Genomic DNA, 18,823 nt, shown 5'->3' on the forward strand with positions numbered 1-18,823 from the left:
AATGCTGCATGAGGGACCTGTTTGGGCACCAAGGAAGACTGTTGTCTGGAGGACCCAGGATAACCAATCAGTATGTTTCCACAGTGGACAACCGGGACATGTGGTGCACTATTGTCGAGAAAGGTGATGGATACTTGATGACACTCGTGCCAGAAGACAGCAGACCGATCTTAGCAGATGCCAACTCCGGGACGATGAAGATGAACATGAAGAAGTGGGTGCAGGACAACGTAGGTCACCATCACCACAAGCTAGTTGCTGGACAGGATGCTCCCCAACACGCCGATCAAGGTCTCCATCATCGTTTAGAAGCTCCAGCTGATCACCTAGCTCTCACAACCTGGAAAACTAAAGAGTGCGGCCTTCCTTGGAGGTGAGGCCCACCAAAGAGAAAAATCCTCCGCCGTCGATCACTACAAAAATGATAGGAAACTACATCAATATCTTCATGGATGGCCGACCAGCTCAAACTCTTGTGGACTCTGGAACATCATGTTTAGTCATTTCGGAGAAGTATCATCACCAGTTGCAGAAAACTGTATTTGTCGACAACAAAACATCTATGGCTAACGGGAAATATGTAAAACCTACAGGAAGATGTGTCATTCATGCGGGTATAAGTGGCCATACACAGCCCTGAGAAGCTTCCTCAGATTATGTTCTTATTACTGTCATTTTATCAGAGACTTTTGTATCAAAGCCAGGCCACTCCAAGAGTTGTTAAAAACTGATGCTAAATATATCTGGGGTGGTGCTCAACAAGATCCTTTTGATGTTCTGTGAAAAGCACTGACGACTGACCCTGTACTTGGTCTGCAGGATAACAGAGCACCTACAGAACTAAATATAGATGCCAGTGGGTATGGGATTGGTGCTGTTCTGGTGCAAATTTCGGATGGAAAAGAGAAGGTTATAGTCTATGCTCCTAGAACACTTAAAAAACTCAAGAGAAACTACTCAACTACAGAAAGAGAATGTCTTGCTGTGATCTGGGCCATGTGCAAATTTTTACGGTATCTCTATGGAAGGCCATTCACAGCTGTTACAGACCATCATTCACTTTGCTGGTTGACAGGACTTAAGGAACCAACAGGATGACTCGCCAGGTGAGCACTATGTCTTCAAGAGTACGACATTACCATAGTGTACAAAAGTGGAAGAAAACACCAAGATGCCAACTGTCTCTCAAGAAACCCTGTGCGAAACATCAAGATTTTGATGAAGATAGTGACCGTCTCACTGCACTCCAGGATCTCTCTGCTGAGCAGAAGGACGCCAAGATATCTCAAATTCTGCTTGCCTTAACATAGACAGAGGATGTGAAAGGACAATTTAAGGTAGTTAATGTATTAGTTTGCAAGAAAAACTTTGATCTGTTTGGAAAGAGGTGGCTACCAGTGATTCCTAAACACATGCGCTTAGATGTTCTACAGAAATTCCATTAGACACCTGAGGCCAGACATTTAGGATTTATTAAGACATACAATAGGGTCCACAAGAGATTTTCCTGACCAGCTTTATTTAGGAGTGTCTGTCACTACGTGTCGCACTGTCGAGAGTGCCAGAGGAGAAAGGCAGTTCCTCAGAAACCACCTGGCGACTCATACCAATTCCACCAGCTGAAACGCATTTACAGCGTGTTGGGATTGACCTCCTCGGAGGATTTCCAATGTCTGCTAGTGGCAATAGATGGATTATTGTTTGCACTGATTATCTGATTCGCTATGCCATTACAAAAGCAGTGAAAACGGCTGAAGCATTTGAGGTAGCCAAATTCATTGTAGAAGACATTGTATTAAAACATGGTGCACTGAGGTCATTAATTACAGATCGAGGGAAAGTTTTGCAATTGAATCTTGTGACAGAGATAAACCGTTGATGCAACATCACTCATCACATGATAACTGCCTATCCGCAAACTAACAGGCTTACTGAATGCCTTAATAAGACTTGGCCGACATGCTATCAATGTTCATCAGTATTGAGCAGAGCAACCGGGATGAAGTGCTACCTTTCGTGACATTTGCCTACAACACCACCAAACAAGACACCACAGGATTTACGCCATTTTTCCTGGTGCATGGGCGTGAGGTGACGATGATGGTGGACACTGTGTTTCAGTCACATCCTGATGACATTGACAACGACTACATCAGCCAGGTGTTAACCAGAGCTGAGGAAGCTCAGCAGTTAGCTTGACTCCACACGCTGCAGGCTCAAGAAAATGATCGCCGAAGGTATGACGTGAGCCACCGCCCTGTTGTCTACCAGCCTGGTGACCTTGTCTGTATCTTCACTCCTGTTCGGGAGGTTGGTCTCTCTGAGAAGCTCCTCAGGTGCTACTTTGGACCTTACAAGGTTGTAAGACAGTTGTCTGACGTTACTTATGGAGTTGAAGATTTCGACCCCGACATAGAATGACGAAAGATCAGAGATATGGTCCACCTCATTTGAATGAAGCTCTATAAGGATCCTGCAACTCAGGGTAAATTCAAAGCTCCAGTGACAGGCAACAAGTGGATAGGTAATGACGAACTTAGCGGCAAGGGAAGTTCTAAGAAGATCACTGCCAGAGCGAACATCAGTCATCGAGAGTCAGAGTATGCAGGACCGATGACTCATTCCCGGACTAGAAGGACATAACACCAAGGCGCTGTTCTCTTAAGGAGGGAGCAATGTCGCAGAAGAAGCCGACTAGCGCAGTCGCCATAGTGTAGTGGTTATGATACTAGATTGTTGCATGGAGGGTTGTGAGTTCAAAACTCACCTGAATTGGAACAAATCCACAAATGGCAAGAATCATTGTACCGGAATGTTCTGTAGTTGTATATATACTGTATGTGTTCTGGCCAGAGGCAGTTCGCTCTGCGCTCTTGTATGTGCAAGTGCTGAATAAACCTTCATTAAGGAATTTAGTGTGCGTCATTCATCTGCTTTCACCTTCCTCTAAGTGACAATATAATACGAGTTGACATAATGCCACTAAGAATGTTAGTTAACTTGAGATCAGTATCTGTGTGTGCTCTGTATTTGTTCTCCGTAGTGCTTTAATGATTCTAAGAAAATATGTATTGTCTTTTTCTGTATTGCTGCTCAAAGAATTTACTGTATAAATTTTTATATAATTATTTACTCAAATGTCTGTATATGCAACAAGATTATCATATTGTATTTGTAAAATACTGACTCACTCCACATCCTCGTGAACCCAGCACAGCTGGACCTATGGAATTCGAAATAAAATCAATCAAACAGTCATCATTCACTTCCCACAAAACACCAGTGCTCCAAGGAATGCAGTTTGGGAAAGCCTGCTCTACAGATTAATTTACAGGAACGAATCTGTTAAGGTCAAGTATAGCTGAGGAATTTCTTCTTCTTCTTTTCAGCAATCCCAGGCCCTGTAGACCACATGCTGCATCAATAATCTGCTTCCCTCTTCTTCTGTCCCTCGCTGTCTCTCTCCATCCTGTGAGAATTCCTAATGCTGCGGCATCCTTTCCATGTCATCTTTGCACCGTGTGTGAAGTTGACCCAATGGTGTTGCTGCTTGGAGTGTGTCCTCAATTGACTTCTTAGGAATTCTGTTGGTTTCCATTCCCGCCACATGCCCAGCCCACTGCAGACTCCTACTTTTTAATTTGTGGATAATAGTGGGTTGCTTCATTAGCTGATAAATTTCAGTACTCTTTCATACTCTTCAGATGTCATTCACCAACCCAGATTCCGATATTTTTCTCATCACTTTTCTTTTGAAAACATTCAGTTTTTCTCATTCTTTCTTGGTAAGTGTTTGGACTCGGCTACTCACTCCAACTGCCATCTAGTGGCAGCTTCAAACTGGACAGGTCAGACTGTCCAGTATAGTCTGCTTCCTGTTGGAAGAATTTGCAACCTACGTGCGGAAGTGGACCTCCCAGGTCCTTTGCGCGCAGGTAGGATTAGCCGTTGTCACGGCCGAGCAGGTAGCTGTGAGACCCCGTAGCGGACGGGCGTGTATGCCTCCCAGCTAAGCCAGGAGCCGCAGTTGGCGCGCTGCCTGTGCAAGTTGTAACGTTTAATGTAATAAACACTTATACCATACAACTTGTTCCGTCTAGTTATTGTGAGTGAAACAAGGGGAGGACAGTAAGTCCTCTCGTACTATACATTCACACTCAAATGTGCCACCAAGGGAAGAAGAGCCCGCGCGCACATTTTTTGGTCCTCCGGGCCGGATAGTGACCACGCGGAATGTACGTTCGCGCGGATTTATGTTCCGGTATTTGTGAACTTATAAAAACCCACGTGTGAGCTGCACACGTTATCGGTTTCGTTGTTGACTGCTATCGAGTGTTCCAAGGCCTGTTTGGGACTTCGACAATAACAGCCTTAACAACGGCGATCGGGGACATATTTGTGAACATTTAATGTGTCTCTAATTCAAACGCGAGAGGCACAGAAACGCGTCGGTGCCAGCATCATCGCTGACGTCACGTCCTGCTCTCACCGAAACTTCGCGCCGTCGGAGACTGCAGCGCCTGCCACGCCAGCTGCCAGTGCCCGTGACGCCGCTGCTGTTCCTGTCCGTACTGCCGCTGCAGCGTGGTAAGTGCAACTGTTGGCTTCCTACTATCATCTTCCTGGTACTAAAATGGAGCCCTCAGAGAAAACAAAATTAGTCAAGCAGAGAGGTGTAGCAAAGGCCGCTCTCGCGCGCTTAGCGAGCTTTGTGCAGTTTGCAGACAGTGCCAGCATCGAAATGTTGGAATCAAAATTAAGTCGATTGACTCGGATTCAGACTGATTTTGAATCATCTCAAACATGGCTGGAAATTGAAGACGAATCAGCAGATCATAGTAAGGACAGGGCAGAATTCGAGGATTCGTGGGACTTTGTTGAATCCACTATCAAGGGTTCAATGAAGAGGTACACCCAGCTTCCGCAGCCTTTGGGCTCGAATCCATCAGGCAGTGTCAGTTCTTTGAAACTACCCGCTATTAACTTGCCAAATTTTGAAGGTGACTACCTTAAGTGGTCATCATACAGGGATACGTTTTTGAGTCTCATTATGAATAACAATTCAATTGATGACGTTCAAAAACTTCATTACCTTAATTCGTCTTTGCGAGGTGAAGCTAAGGACCTTTTGAAACATATACCTGCCACAGCAGGAAATCTATCAATAGCCTGGGGACTTATTACGCAGTGGTATAATAACCCAAAAATAATTGCAGCCAGACATGCTAAGGCTTTGTTGGCCTTGCCTACAGTCGGCCATGGCGCAGCGAGCGATTATAGGCAACTAAATAATCACCTATGCAGCCATTTGAAGGCCTTAGAAGCTCTCAAACCTGATGTTCCACTTCATGAAGTTATTCTTTCGGAAGAGATTCTGTCCAGTATGCGACCCACAGATCGTCATGAGTGGGAGGTAAAGATGTCTGGGTCAACATTCACCACATTAAATCAACTGATAGATTTTTTGGAAACAAAATGTCAGGCCCTTGAGTTGATCAGGTTCAGGGATAACACCTCAAGGGATTCGCAAGGAAATGCCAATAATTTAAGTCAAACAAGACATGTGAGGAGGGCTCATCTCGCTAATGCTGATGCTGAGGAATCATGTAAATTTTGTAGTGAACCTCATACTATCACTAAATGCAAAGGGTTTCAAGCACTAAATGTCGATGAGCGAAGGGCATATGTGACAAAAAATAAGCTTTGTTTTTTGTGCATCCGCTCTGGTCATTTCTCTACTAAATGCAGGATTTCTCCTTGTAAGACCTGTAAAGGGAGGCACAACATACTGCTCCACAAGCCTGCTGAACCAAGGAATGGGCAGAATAGTGAACCAGGAGGCCATTCCTTGGCCCATCAAGCTATGAACGGGAAGGCAAACATCCATTGTAATGTTTTGTTACCAACAGCTGTTGTCAACATTAAAGACAGCTTGGGTAGACAGCAGGTTTGCAGAGTTCTGCTAGATAGTGCGAGTCAGATATCTTTTATATCTAAGGGCATGGCAGAGAAATTAAAACTGAAACGAAGTAAACATTCGTTTCCTGTGAAGGGTATAAACAACGCCTTTGCAGCCTCAGTGCCTCACACTTGTGATGTTGAACTGTCGTCGAGGCTCAACGACTTTCATATCAGAAACACTTGTGCTATCGTAAATCATGTCACTAGTGACCTACCGGCGAGCATGATAGACACAAGGCCCTGGAGTGTCCCATGTAATCTTCCACTCGCCGATCCAGAATTCAACAAGCCTGCCACAGTAGATTTAATTCTTGGTGCTGAGGTTTTCTTTGACGTTGTTTGTAAGGAAAGGCTGGCGAAACCAAGTCATCCTTCACTGGTCGAAACAAGATTTGGCTGGATTTTGTCTGGTAGGATGCCTTCAGCTTCATGCAACGTGGCTCGTTCTACAGTGACGTCGTGCTTTGTTAGAGGTAACAATTTAGATGCCAAATTGCAAAGGTTTTGGGAGTTAGAGGAACTGTCTACGAAAACGATAAGTAAGCAGGATAAAATATGTGAGGCACACTTTCAGCGCCACACGGCACGAGATGAAGAAGGGAGATTTGTGGTTCGACTACCAGTGAAACCTGACTGTAAATCATTAGGCGAATCATGACAACAAGCCTCTCAGAGACTGGCGCATCTTGAGAGGAGGTTTAAAAGTAAACCTTCTCACATGTACAGTGACAATGGCACCACATTTGTAGGTGCAGACAATGAACTTAAACGTTTTCTCTCCAACGATGTTACTGTTGAAGGTGTAGTGAATTTTCGACCTCAGAGGGAATCAGTTGGAGGTTCACTCCACCTCGTGCCCCTCACTTTGGTGGACTCTGGGAGGCAGGAATCAAATGCATGAAGTCGCATCTCAAAAGTGTCCTCGGCAATGCAGTGCTGTCATTCGAAGAACTGACTACTGTGTTAATTCAGATAGAAGCATGCTTGAATTCAAGGCCGTTGTGTCTTCTCTCTGATGACCTAGATTCTCCTATTCTCCTGCTGCTCTCACTCCTGGCCATTTCCTAATCGGACAGCCCCTTTGTGCTCATCCTGAACCCTCTGTCCTTGAGGTTCCCGCCAACAGGTTGTACAGAGGGCAACTTATGCAGCAGTTGCATCAGTCCTTTTGGAAGAGGTGGTCCACAGAATACATACATGATCTGCAGCAACGCAAAAAATGGACGTCGGAAGGAGCATGGCAACCCCAGGTCGGCGATCATGTGCTGGTCAAGGAGGATAATTTGCCTCCCTTGGTGTGGAGGCTGGGTGTCATTGACCAGCTGTTTCCCGGTCCTGATAAGTGTGTGCGTGTGGTAATGGTAAAAACTGCTAATGGGCAGATTAAGAGGCCTATAGCAAAATTGTGTCCCCTACCTAAGCAGTGAATCAGTTAAGTGATCCCTCAGATCTGTGTAGTGGTATATGATACAGAGCCACTGCCAAATTGCCATTTACTGGAATAACCTCATAATTCATAAAATCAGCTTGGGAAGCTGTGGATGTTTCTTGTGGACTAACTGCTGTTAGTATTGATTTCATGTTTTTATGCAGTATAACATTAATACTTTATTGTTTTGTGTCCTGCATGTTAGTACCCATCGTGTTTCACATGCAGCTTGACAATGGTGTTGGTTATTTGTAAAAAATGTTAATGTATTCATGTTTTATGTGCATTGATCTTGTACCTTGTTATATTTTTATTGTTTACTTGTTTTGGTGTTGTTGTTTGTTAAAATTTTGGTTATTTGTAAAAATGTTAGTGCATTCATGTTTTATGTGCATTGACATTGTGTCTAGCTATATTTTTATTGTTCACTTGTTTTGCTTTTGTTGTTTGTTAAAATGTTGGTTATTTGTAAAATGAGAAACTCATTTCAGAGTGGGAGTATGTTTGGACTCGGCTACTCACTCCAACTGCCATCTAGTGGCAGCTTCAAACTGGACAGGTCAGACTGTCAAGTATAGTCTGCTCCCTGTTGGAAGAATTTGCAACCTACGTGCGGAAGTGGACCTCCCAGGTCCTTTGTGCGCGCAGGTAGGATTAGCCGTTGTAACGGCCGAGCAGATAGCTGTGAGACCCCGTAGCGGACGGGCGTGTATGTCTCCCAGCTACGCCAGGAGCCGCAGTTGGCGCGGTGCCTGTGCAAGTTGTAACGTTTAATGTAATAAACACTTATACCATACAACTTGTTCCGTCTAGTTATTGTGAGTGGAAACAAGAGGAGGACAGTAAGTCCTCTCGTACTATACATTCACACTCAAATGTGCCACCAAGGGAAGAAGAGCCCGCGCGCACAGTAAGCATGCAGCTTTCCAAAACATACAGTATTATTGGGCAGATGATGGTATTATATGTCTTCATCTTCATCATGACTGACAAAGCTTTACTTTTGAATGGACTGCTTAGAGTGTACAGTCACCTTGATCCTGAGACTATTCTCTCCTTTATATCCAGTGTTATGATATTTTTGCTGCTGAGGCACAATTCAAAGTATTTAAACTGATGAACTTCTCTGAATCTAGAATGGTGGTCAATTTAAAAGTGTGGATTTAGGTTTATTACTTGACTTATTTCCATATATTCCTCTTTTCTCTTGGTTTATCAAAAGTTCAATTTTGCTGGCAATGTGCCTGATGAATTTCACCTTTTATTAAAAATATTCTGACAGCACTATGAATTTTATTACAGGCTGAGGACAATTCCAATGGAATCTGAGTAAAAGGAAAGCTTACATTTTGTGTCAGCAACAGAAATTTATTTAATGCAGAGCACTAGCTCCACTCTAAACTGGAAGGAGCGTTACAAGCAAAGCAGCAAAATTCTTCACAGTGTCAACAGAATGACAAAACTCATGCACTATGCACAATAACTATAAAATGTCAAGAACAAATCTACAAGGATTTGAAGCACTATGAGGAATGAAATACATAAATTTGGTGAGTTTAACGACATTCAATTAACTGTTGGCAGCAGATGTGAGGCAGATGAAGCTAGTTTTAAGTCACTGGCCACTACATTCTATGAATTCTTCCTAAAAGTAACAGAAAACATATAGATAGAAAAAATACAACACCAAATGTAGATCCATTATATAGGCAGTATGTACTTTGCAATCACAGTTCTTTTTTGCCAATTCAAGCAGTAACTTTATTGACTATGGTGACATTTCAACCTTACTTTTTACTTTACATGTGGCAAGGGCCTTATCAACCATACGCCTGTTCTATGAGCCTCTTCCACTTCTGCCCGTCCAATGCGCTGTTTGTCCAGTTGCTGCTGCTGTTCATCCTTGTTGTGTCCTCCCGAATGTTATCCCACCATCTGATTCTGGGTCTCCCTCTTCCTCTCATTCCATCTATTGTTCTGCTGAATGCCATTCTAGGTAGTCTATTCCTGTCATTCTTGCTATATGGCCTGCCCAATTCAACCTTCTCCTCTTGAGCACTTCGACGATGTTACGGTTTGCACAGTTCTTGGGTATCCGACCGGGTAGCATCGTAATTACAGTGTTTGTACAGCCCTCTTAATCCTTCATTTCTTCTTATTCTCCATTCCATGTTATTTTCATTCTATACAGGTCCAAAAATTTTCCTTAGTACTTTTCTTTTGAATATTAACAGTTTTTCTTCATCTTTCTTTTTAAATATTAATGTTTCACATCCATATAACATCACAAGTATAATGGTCGATTGATATAAGCGGATTTTGAAGTTACTGCTAAGTGATCTTTTTCTTATAATTTTGATGAAACTAAAAAGTGTCTTGTTCGCTGCTGATAAACAGGCATCTATTTCTATATCTGTTCTGTTGTTATTACGAAAAGACTTTCTAGGTAGTTGAAGTGGTCAACAGTCTAGAAACTGAATCCATATACAGTCAGAGGTGCATCTTTTCTGGTTTTCTTACTTATGGGCAGGTATTCTGTCTTTTCTTCATTAATCTAAGTACTAAAATCTTACATTCACTTGATAGCACCTCCCTTTTATATCTTTGTAATACACTGAAATGTTAAAGCGTATTTCCTGAATCATGCAACAGTAATACCCATTTAAAAAAGTGGAGACAAGTAAGTTACCTACAATCATAGGCCCAATTGCCTCATTCCCATATTGTCAGTGTTATTTTGAGGAGTTAGCTCAAAAAAGAATATAGAATCACTGATCGAGTGATAACCGTTTAATATCTCATAAATTTGGCTTTGGTAAAGGATTACGTACAGTAAATGCAATATACAATATTGCAAACTCAGTTTTTCAAGAACCAAACAAGAAAAATTGCTGTGCTCGAATTTTCTGTGATCTAGCAGGAGCCTGCTAGGAGAACAGTGGGACAGAATTACAATTGGTTCGCAGCAAACAAATTAACTCTTAATCTCACAAAACTCATTCTTTTCAATTCCAAATAAAAATGTCTCATCGTTACCAGAAGCAGAGATCAGTAGGCACAATCTAAATGAAATCCATGTGTGAAATTCCTAGTGATTCAGATGGATAACAACTAAGGTGGTCCCAACATGTGGATATATTAACGGTAAACCTCAGTTTGCCTGAATTCCACTTAGAAACCTCTCTCATTGTCTTGTGTTGAAGATAAACTAACCTATTTTCTTAAAAATGTTGAATATATGCACCTTTACTTACATGGCACACATCCAACCCAAAATATAATTATTACCACATTGTAGCTAACACATCCTGAGTAGTCGAAGCAATAGCCTCTTTAATTCTGTGTCTCAACTCTGCAGTGTTTTGTAACACCCCAAAACAGAAATTCACATGGTGTAGGGTCAGGTGAATGTGGAGGCTGGTGGAAAAGAGATGTGCCGTATTCTCCATTACGACCAATCCAATAGTCTGGGACTTTGGTTTCAACCAGTCTTGTACAAAGATATGCCAAAGGGAAGAGGCTTCATTTTGTTGCCATATAAAGTTTTCATGTCCAGCTTTTAAATGGGAAAGAGCAGTTCTTGCAACACATCCAGATAAGCCACTCCTGTTACGGTAGCTTCAGCGAAAATAAATGGTCCGTACACTTGACATCGAAACACAGCGCAGAAAGCATTTAATTTTGGGGAATCTCTTTGATACTGTTCAGGTTCATGTCCTGATCTCCAGATATGAACATTATTGGTATTTACCTTCACACTTAGATGAAAAGTTGCCTCACCACTGAACACCACATGATCAAGAAAGCCACCTTCCCCCTGCAACACTTCATTTGCAAGGTTATAACATACACCATAGCCATTTGGTTTTAAACCATGTCCAACTATAACCAGTATGGGCATATGTGTAAATGTCTTCTTAAAGCCTCCTAAACTGTCATCTTTGACAGCTGAAGTTCAAGACTTGCTTTCTGAATAGACTATTTAGGACTACAAAGCTGACACGCTAAGACGCAGTCAACATTCCCTTCAGACACTTTTGTCATCCCTTGCTTTTTCCTTAACCCACATATCCATTCATTTTAAATTGACTATATAATCGGTGGATATTTTTGCCACTTAGGAGATCACAATTAAACTTGAAACAAAATGCATGTTGAACTGAAATTACAGATTCACTCTCAGCAAACTGTAGAGCAGAAAACACTTCATGCTCAGTAGTGGCCATTTTGCCTATGTGTCACTGCAAGTGGGAAAACAACAAAGTGGTACTCACGCACATGCTTATCTAACACTGTTTGAGTTCCTCTTTAATTGTGACCTTGAACCGACACTCTACAGTGCTTACAGTTTATAGTATCAAAATTTATAATTGGGACATTCTTTAATAGACACCCTGTACTTATTTCCAACTGGTATTTGTTGCTAATCTGAGGAGTGACTCTAGGATAAACTATGAATTTACAACCACAGTACTAGAAGTGAAAATAATTTACATACAAGCTATGCATCTTTGGTTCAGAATCAAGTTACAAAAGTTGATGCAAATGTCTTTGACAGGTTGGGAACAGCCAGCTGGGAAATAAAAAAATTTCAGACATTCAAAATTAAAATTAAAGAAGTAATTTATATTATTAGCCCCTCCTTGCATCTTGTATGATTATCAGCATATTTGGAATCAAATGTTCATATTGTTCATTTTCATATTAAATAAGTTTTAACTTTTCCAGATCAATAATATAAATGAAAGTCAAGTTTAAAACAACACAACCGTGTTTCCTTAACAAGAATGTTTGCAACTTATTACCCAGAAATTTGGCACGCAGGTGATCAATGCCTTTTGGCATATCTTGACACTGATACACTCTTTTCAACAATGGTTACTACGAATGGAAAGAGTAGCAAGAGCCCACATTCACCAGTTGTTATCAATATGTATGTGGAGAATTTCAATGTGGAAGCCCTGGAATCAGTCAAATGAAAACATACCTGTTTCCTTTTGTATACTGACAACACATTAATCATATGTCCACATGGAAGACATAAATTGAATGATTTCCACATATGTCTCAATTCCATACACCAGAAAATCAATTTTACCTTGGAAGTCAAAGTGGGTGGAATAGGATGTGCTGGTAAACATCAGAGAGGATGCACATTGAGCCACAGAAAATACCATAGGAAAATGCACACCAACCTATACTAACATGCAGACAGCTGCCATCAGAAGATCGGTGTGCTCAAAACATTGGTACACAGGGTTCGCACCCTCTCCGACAGAGAGCCTTGACCACAAACTTCAACATTTTTCTAGAAAAGGGTCTAGACAGAGTGGCAAATCAGGAGAGCCCTACACCCAACAATAATTATACAACCAGCAGAAACAGAGGAGGAATCTCAGGAGGATGTGGCCATTGTATTTACTCCATTTTTGGCGCATTATCTGAATGATAGGGTGAATTCTTTGTAAACATCAAATGAAGGCTGTCTTCTGCTCGGGGCAACCTCAGACTACGGATATGCAGAGTCTGTCAGCTCCCTTGCTAATGTGTCATGACTTAAATAGGTGTAACAGTGCTTACTGTCTAAGACCAGTGCCTTGAACACCAACAGCACACCAGATTGTAGCAGCTCAACAAGTTGGCAATTGTGGAACATCACCAATCGAAATTACACAGAATGAATTAGGACCATACAAGGTTCTGACACAGAACTCTAACTTCTGGGACTGTCTCATTAAGGAATCTATTGTCATTTTAGTAAGGGAACCATTGATTATTCATGATACAGGCTACATCCTTTGTAGAGCATGGGATTTGGAGGCAGGCAGAGCAACAGTGGGGACTACCCACCAAGTGTCCCTGGGTGCGAACCTCAGATGAGCAATTTTGTGGTAGAATTGGCAGAGGGGGAGGGGATATATGCCGTATGCCAGCTCCTGGGCTATCAGATTGCCTGTGCACCTGATGATGATTGAGTTGATCTGGAGGAAGAGACCAAACAGCAAGGTCATCAGTCTCATTGAATCAGGGAAGAATGGGGAAGAAAGTCGCCCATGCCCTATCAAAGGAACCATCCCGGCATTTGCCTAAAGTGATTTAGGGAAATCACGGAAAGCCTAAATCAGGATAGCCATTCACGGGATTCTACATATTCTGCAAATCATATTCAAGTGCCTGGCAGAGGGTTCATCGAACCACCTTCACAATTCTCTATTATTCCAATCTCGTATAGCGCATGGGAGGAATGAACACCTATATCTTTCCGTACGAGCTCTGATTTCCCTTATTTTATCGTGGTGATCATTCCTCCCTATGTAGGTCGGTGTCAACAAAATATTTTTGCATTCGGAGGAGAAAGTTGGCGATTAGAATTTCGTGAGAAGATTCCGTCGCAGTGGAAATCGCCTTTCTTTTAATGATTTCCAGCCCAAATCCTGTATCATTTCTGTAACACTCTCCCATATTTCGCGATAAAACAAAACGTGCTGCCTTTCTTTTAACTTTTTTGATGTACTCTGTCAGTCCTATATGGTAAGGATCCCACATCGTGCAGCAGTATTCTAAAAGAGGACGGCCAAGTGTAGTGTAAGCAGTCTCCTCAGTAGGTCTGTTACATATTCTAACTATCCTGCCAATAAAACGACGTCTTTGTTTAGCCTTCTCCACAACATTTTCTGTGTTCCTTCCAATTGAAGTTGTTCGTAATTGTAATACCTCGATATTTACTTGAATTCACGGCTTTTACGTTAGATTGATTTATCGTGTAACCGAAGTTTAACGAGCTCCTTTTATCACTCATATGGATGACCTCACACTTTTCATTATTTAGCGCCACGTGCCACTTTTCGCACCATTCAGTTATCTTTTCTAAATCGTTTTGCAGTTTGTTTTGATCTTCTGATGACTTTATTAGTCGATAAACGACAGCGTCATCTGCAAACAACCGAAGACGGCTGCTCAGATTGTCTCCAAAATCGTTTACATAGACAAGGAACAGCAAAGGGCCTGTAACACTACCTTAGGCAACGCCACAAATCACTTCTGTTTTACTCGATGACTTTCCAGCAGTTACTACGAACTGTGACCTCTCTGACAGGAAATCACAAATCCAGTCTCATAACTGAGACGATATTCCATAAGCACGCAATTTCACTGCGTGCCTCTTGTGTGGTACAGTGTCAAAAGCCTTCCGGAAATCCAGAAATATGTAATCGATCTGAAATCCCTTGTCAATAGCACTCAACACTTCATGTGAATAAAGAGCTATTTGTGTTTCAGAGGAACGATGTTTTCTAAACTCATGTTGACTGTGTTGTCAACAGACTGTTTTCTTCGGGGTAATTCAAAGCATTCCACTACAATGTGTGTTCTAAAATCCTGTTCCATATCGACGTTAACGATATGGGCCTGTAATTTGGTGGACTACTCCTACTATCTTTCTTGAATATTGGTGTAACCTGTACAACTTTCCAGTCTTTGGGTACTGATCTTTCATCGAGCGAACGGTTGTAGGTTAAGTGTGGAGCTAATGCATCAGCATACTCCGAAATCAACCTAATTGGTATACAGTCTGGACCAGAAGACTTAATTTTATTAAGTGATTTAAGTTGCTTCACTACTCCGAATATATTTACTTCTACGTTACCCATTTTGGCAGCTGTTCTCGATTAGAATTCTGGAATATGTACTTCGTCTTCTTTTTGAAGGCATTTCGGAGGGCTGTGATTAGTAACTCTGCTTTGGCAGCACTGTAGTGGTGGGCAGGAAATCGCGTATCTATTAGAAATCACAGTGACTGAGAAGTCACAGATATCACAGTAGCAACTTTACAGAATCTAACTGCGATTTCAGTCACAGTTAGCAGTCGCAAGTAGTATTTCATATTCAAAGACGTGAGCCATCTATTGCTCGAATTACCACTGCTTTCTGCGATTTCAGTGACAAGTCGCAACTAAGAGTCGCAAGTAGCAACTAAACAGCGCGGTTAACAGTGGCATCTGATGACCAAAGTTCGTACTACGTCCATCTCTTCGATACGGTATCGGGTCTAACTGCGATTTCCGTGACAAATCGCAACTAAGAGTCGCAAGTAGCAACTAGAAAGCGCGGTTAACAGTGCCATCTTTTGGCCAAAGTTCGTACTACGTCCATCTCTGCGGTACGGTATCGCGTCTAACTGCGATTTCCGTGACAAGTCGCAACTAAGAGTCGCAAGTAGCAACTAAAAAGCGCAGTTAGCACTGCCATCTGTTGAGCAAAGTTCATACTACGCTATTCGCTACCGAGTCAAACTGCGATTTCTGTGACAAATCGCAACTAAGAGTCGCAAGTAGCAACTAAAAAGCGCAGTTAACATACTTTTCCTAGTGTCATCTGTTGACCGACGTACGTACTTCGTTATGAGAGCCTTGTTCCTCACGAGTTCGGTGTGCTGTGTGTGCATATGAAGGGCTTATTTCAATAGTGGTACAAGTCCAGTTTTGTTCATTTTGAGATACAGAGTCGCAAAGTTAAATGAGCGCTGACAAATCTGCATTTGAGATACCAGAAATATTCAAGCATATGGCTTCTTGCTAGAGATGAACCTTTATTTATGTTTGTTTGGATCACTAATTTCAGACGCATTATAGACAGAAAAGTGGAGGTAATGGACTTGTACCACTATTGAAATAAGCCCTTCATGTTATATGACGACATGCACATTCAGCATCAGTTATGGTTGGTCAAATACTGCTGTGACTCTGAATGTATTATATTAATAAGAAACAACATTGCCTTTTTCTCCTGAAAATATCAAGTAACGTAACAAGTGTGTTTGATTCTGCTTTCAATATGACAGTTTTGGTTAATACTCCACATGCCTACAGGACTTTGTAGTGTTAACACAGCAGAACTCACACATCTGTATAAGTGTAGAGAAATGAAAACAGTCATATGAATGCCTCACTTTTGTTCCGACACAGTTCAAGACTCGGGAGAAAAGTTTTACACCTGGTGTTCTACATGGCAACTTCACACACAAGAACTTTTTGCTGACACTACTACCACCTACATAAGTAAGCTTTTCCTGTGTTACTTTCAAGTAATGCACTTAAGCTATTCCTGATGTAACTGGAAGATCTGTACTTCCCACTTTCATATCAACAGCCTCAAAATGCATATTGTAGACTTCGGGATATGTTACAGGTCAGTGTCACACCAAGATTGTGGAGAAAGGTGGGGGGGGCGGCATGTCACTCTCCAACAAGTGTTTACCAATAAGTGGCGGAAAATTATGGGTATAGGGCGGCTTAAACATGTGGAAAATGAGATTTTTATTATTCACTCACTGTATTTGACATTTATTATTCCTTTAAAATCACACAACTACTTCAATAAAACACAGTTTAATCATTCACACACTTATTTCACAATTATTTCACTTTTAAACTGCAAATCCTCTAAGAACTGTCTTGAATCTTCACGAGTCTCTCTCAAAAACAGCCTTGATATGGATAGATACGTACAGCAACCAGTAATCAGAGTCAGAACTGTGTCTGCAAAAACACAAGGATTATTAAACAATTTTTGCTGTCATTAATTACTAGCAATATAATTGACAGAGTATATTGCTAATATTTGCTATAATGAATACCACATTTGCAAGAACGATCTCACTGAAGTAATTAAATCCATCGAAACGCTTAGAAACTAACCTCTCGTCTGACGAAAACGGTCTAAAGACGCAGTGGCAATTTCTTCAGATCTGTTGACAATGATATTTTGAGTTATCACTTTACTGAGTGACTGAAATGTAGTTCAGGTACCTGTGAACATAACAATATGTTACAATTCTTTTCTAAATACGAACTATTACGGTACTGTACGGCTACTGACATATTAATTACACTATTAATATTTTCACAGTTGTTTCTTTAATACAAAATTAAAGCCAACGGAAGAAAAAACGTAAAACATACTTGCCAAAGACAGGTTTGTTGAGATGCAATTTTCTGTGTTGACAGATGTAACTTTCTCATACGGTGGTAAGTCGCAGAAATCGCAGGAATCACAGAAATCGCAGAAGTAGCAGAAGTCACAGAAATCGCAGAAGTAGCAGAAATAGCAGAAGTCACAGAAATCGCAGAAGTAGCAGAAATCACGGAAGTAGCAGAAATCGCAGAAATAGCAGTGGCGGAGGGATACACGACCTATGTTCCTTAACTGCGACTCTTAACTGCGACAAATCACAGTTAAGAATCACAGATACTCAAAAGTAGCATTCACAGAAATCACTGATATCAGAAAATCGCAGTTTAGCCCATCACTACAGCACTGTCTTCGTTAGTATCTCCATTGCTATCGCGCAGAGAAGGCTTTGATTGTTTCTTGCCGCTAACATACTTCACATACGATTTTGGATTTTCTGCAAGGTTTCGAGACGAAGTTTCGTTGTGGAAACTATTATAGGCATTGGGGATTTTGCATCTGTTTAAATTTGACATGTTTGTTTCTTTGTTTCTGCAACAGTGTTCTAACCCGTTTTGTGGGTGGATGCTAAGTTCACCCAACCTGGATATGATGTGACGTCATTATGACGTAACACGCTTTAGTCGATTAACACACCTATCGACTTTTACGAATGTTCGAGATTCTAAACTGTCGTCAGCTAGTCGTTTGTTTTGACACGTGCGATTCTGATAGCAGCTCAGTGTGGCAGCGTATATGTATTTCGCCAAAATAAAAGTAAAAGAGCTGGATATTAATAGAAATATACCTGACCGTGGCCTTGAAAACACCACGGACAACACGTTTCGTAAAAAAGTGAAGTCTTCTTATGTCCTGACCAGATTAGATTGTGTGATTGTTGTATTGAACGCTTACGCCGAAAATAATATTTATTTATTATCAATATTTCAGTATGGTTTCATACAATTGGTCTTGTCAGTACATATTAGATTGTAGCAGCATACTCTTGCTGACTTTTTTTTCTTAATTTATATAGCTGAAAGAGAACTCGTGCAAGTTTGTTAGCTAATGCTCGGTTTACACTAGCAAGTTATTGCAGCAATTTACTTGCACGGAGGAACTTGCCGCGCGATTTGCGAGTGTAAACGTATCGCCAAGTCGACTTGCGACTGTAGCAATTTATTGCGGAAGTGACTTGTTGCACGTTTTCCACTTCCAGTGTGAACACCACGCAAGAAGTATCTGCAAGTAACTTGCAGCTTTTAGGATTTATTTCTATTTCCTGCAAGTAGGAAGCGCAAGTTATAGTAAGTATGTTGTCTGCATAACATTCATATTTAACATTTTACTTAATGTGGTGACTTAATTTTATGCAACCATCTTACGTATTATATGCAAACAAATTTCAGAAATGGACGAGAAACGGGAATGGATGAAGCAGGATACAGAACATTTTATTGAAGCCGTGGAGAGTCACCCCGAAAT

General features: G+C 41.3%; 1 protein-coding gene and 1 long non-coding RNA gene across 2 annotated transcripts in view; both read right to left on the minus strand.

Annotated features, from left to right (window-relative positions):
- Positions 1–18,823, minus strand: part of LOC126095236 (D-threo-3-hydroxyaspartate dehydratase-like) — a 371,140-nt gene that overhangs the window by 324,959 nt on the left and 27,358 nt on the right. The gene's annotated exons all lie outside the window — the stretch shown is intronic.
- On the minus strand, positions 16,829–17,583 carry LOC126095239 (uncharacterized). The gene is made up of 3 exons (XR_007521943.1): positions 17,350–17,583; positions 17,086–17,196; positions 16,829–16,926 (listed from the first exon to the last, which is right to left on the minus strand). It is a non-coding gene; the product is annotated as an uncharacterized LOC126095239 (long non-coding RNA).

This window comes from Schistocerca cancellata, chromosome 8, assembly GCF_023864275.1.
Source record: "Schistocerca cancellata isolate TAMUIC-IGC-003103 chromosome 8, iqSchCanc2.1, whole genome shotgun sequence".
Lineage (NCBI taxonomy): Eukaryota > Metazoa > Arthropoda > Insecta > Orthoptera > Acrididae > Schistocerca > Schistocerca cancellata.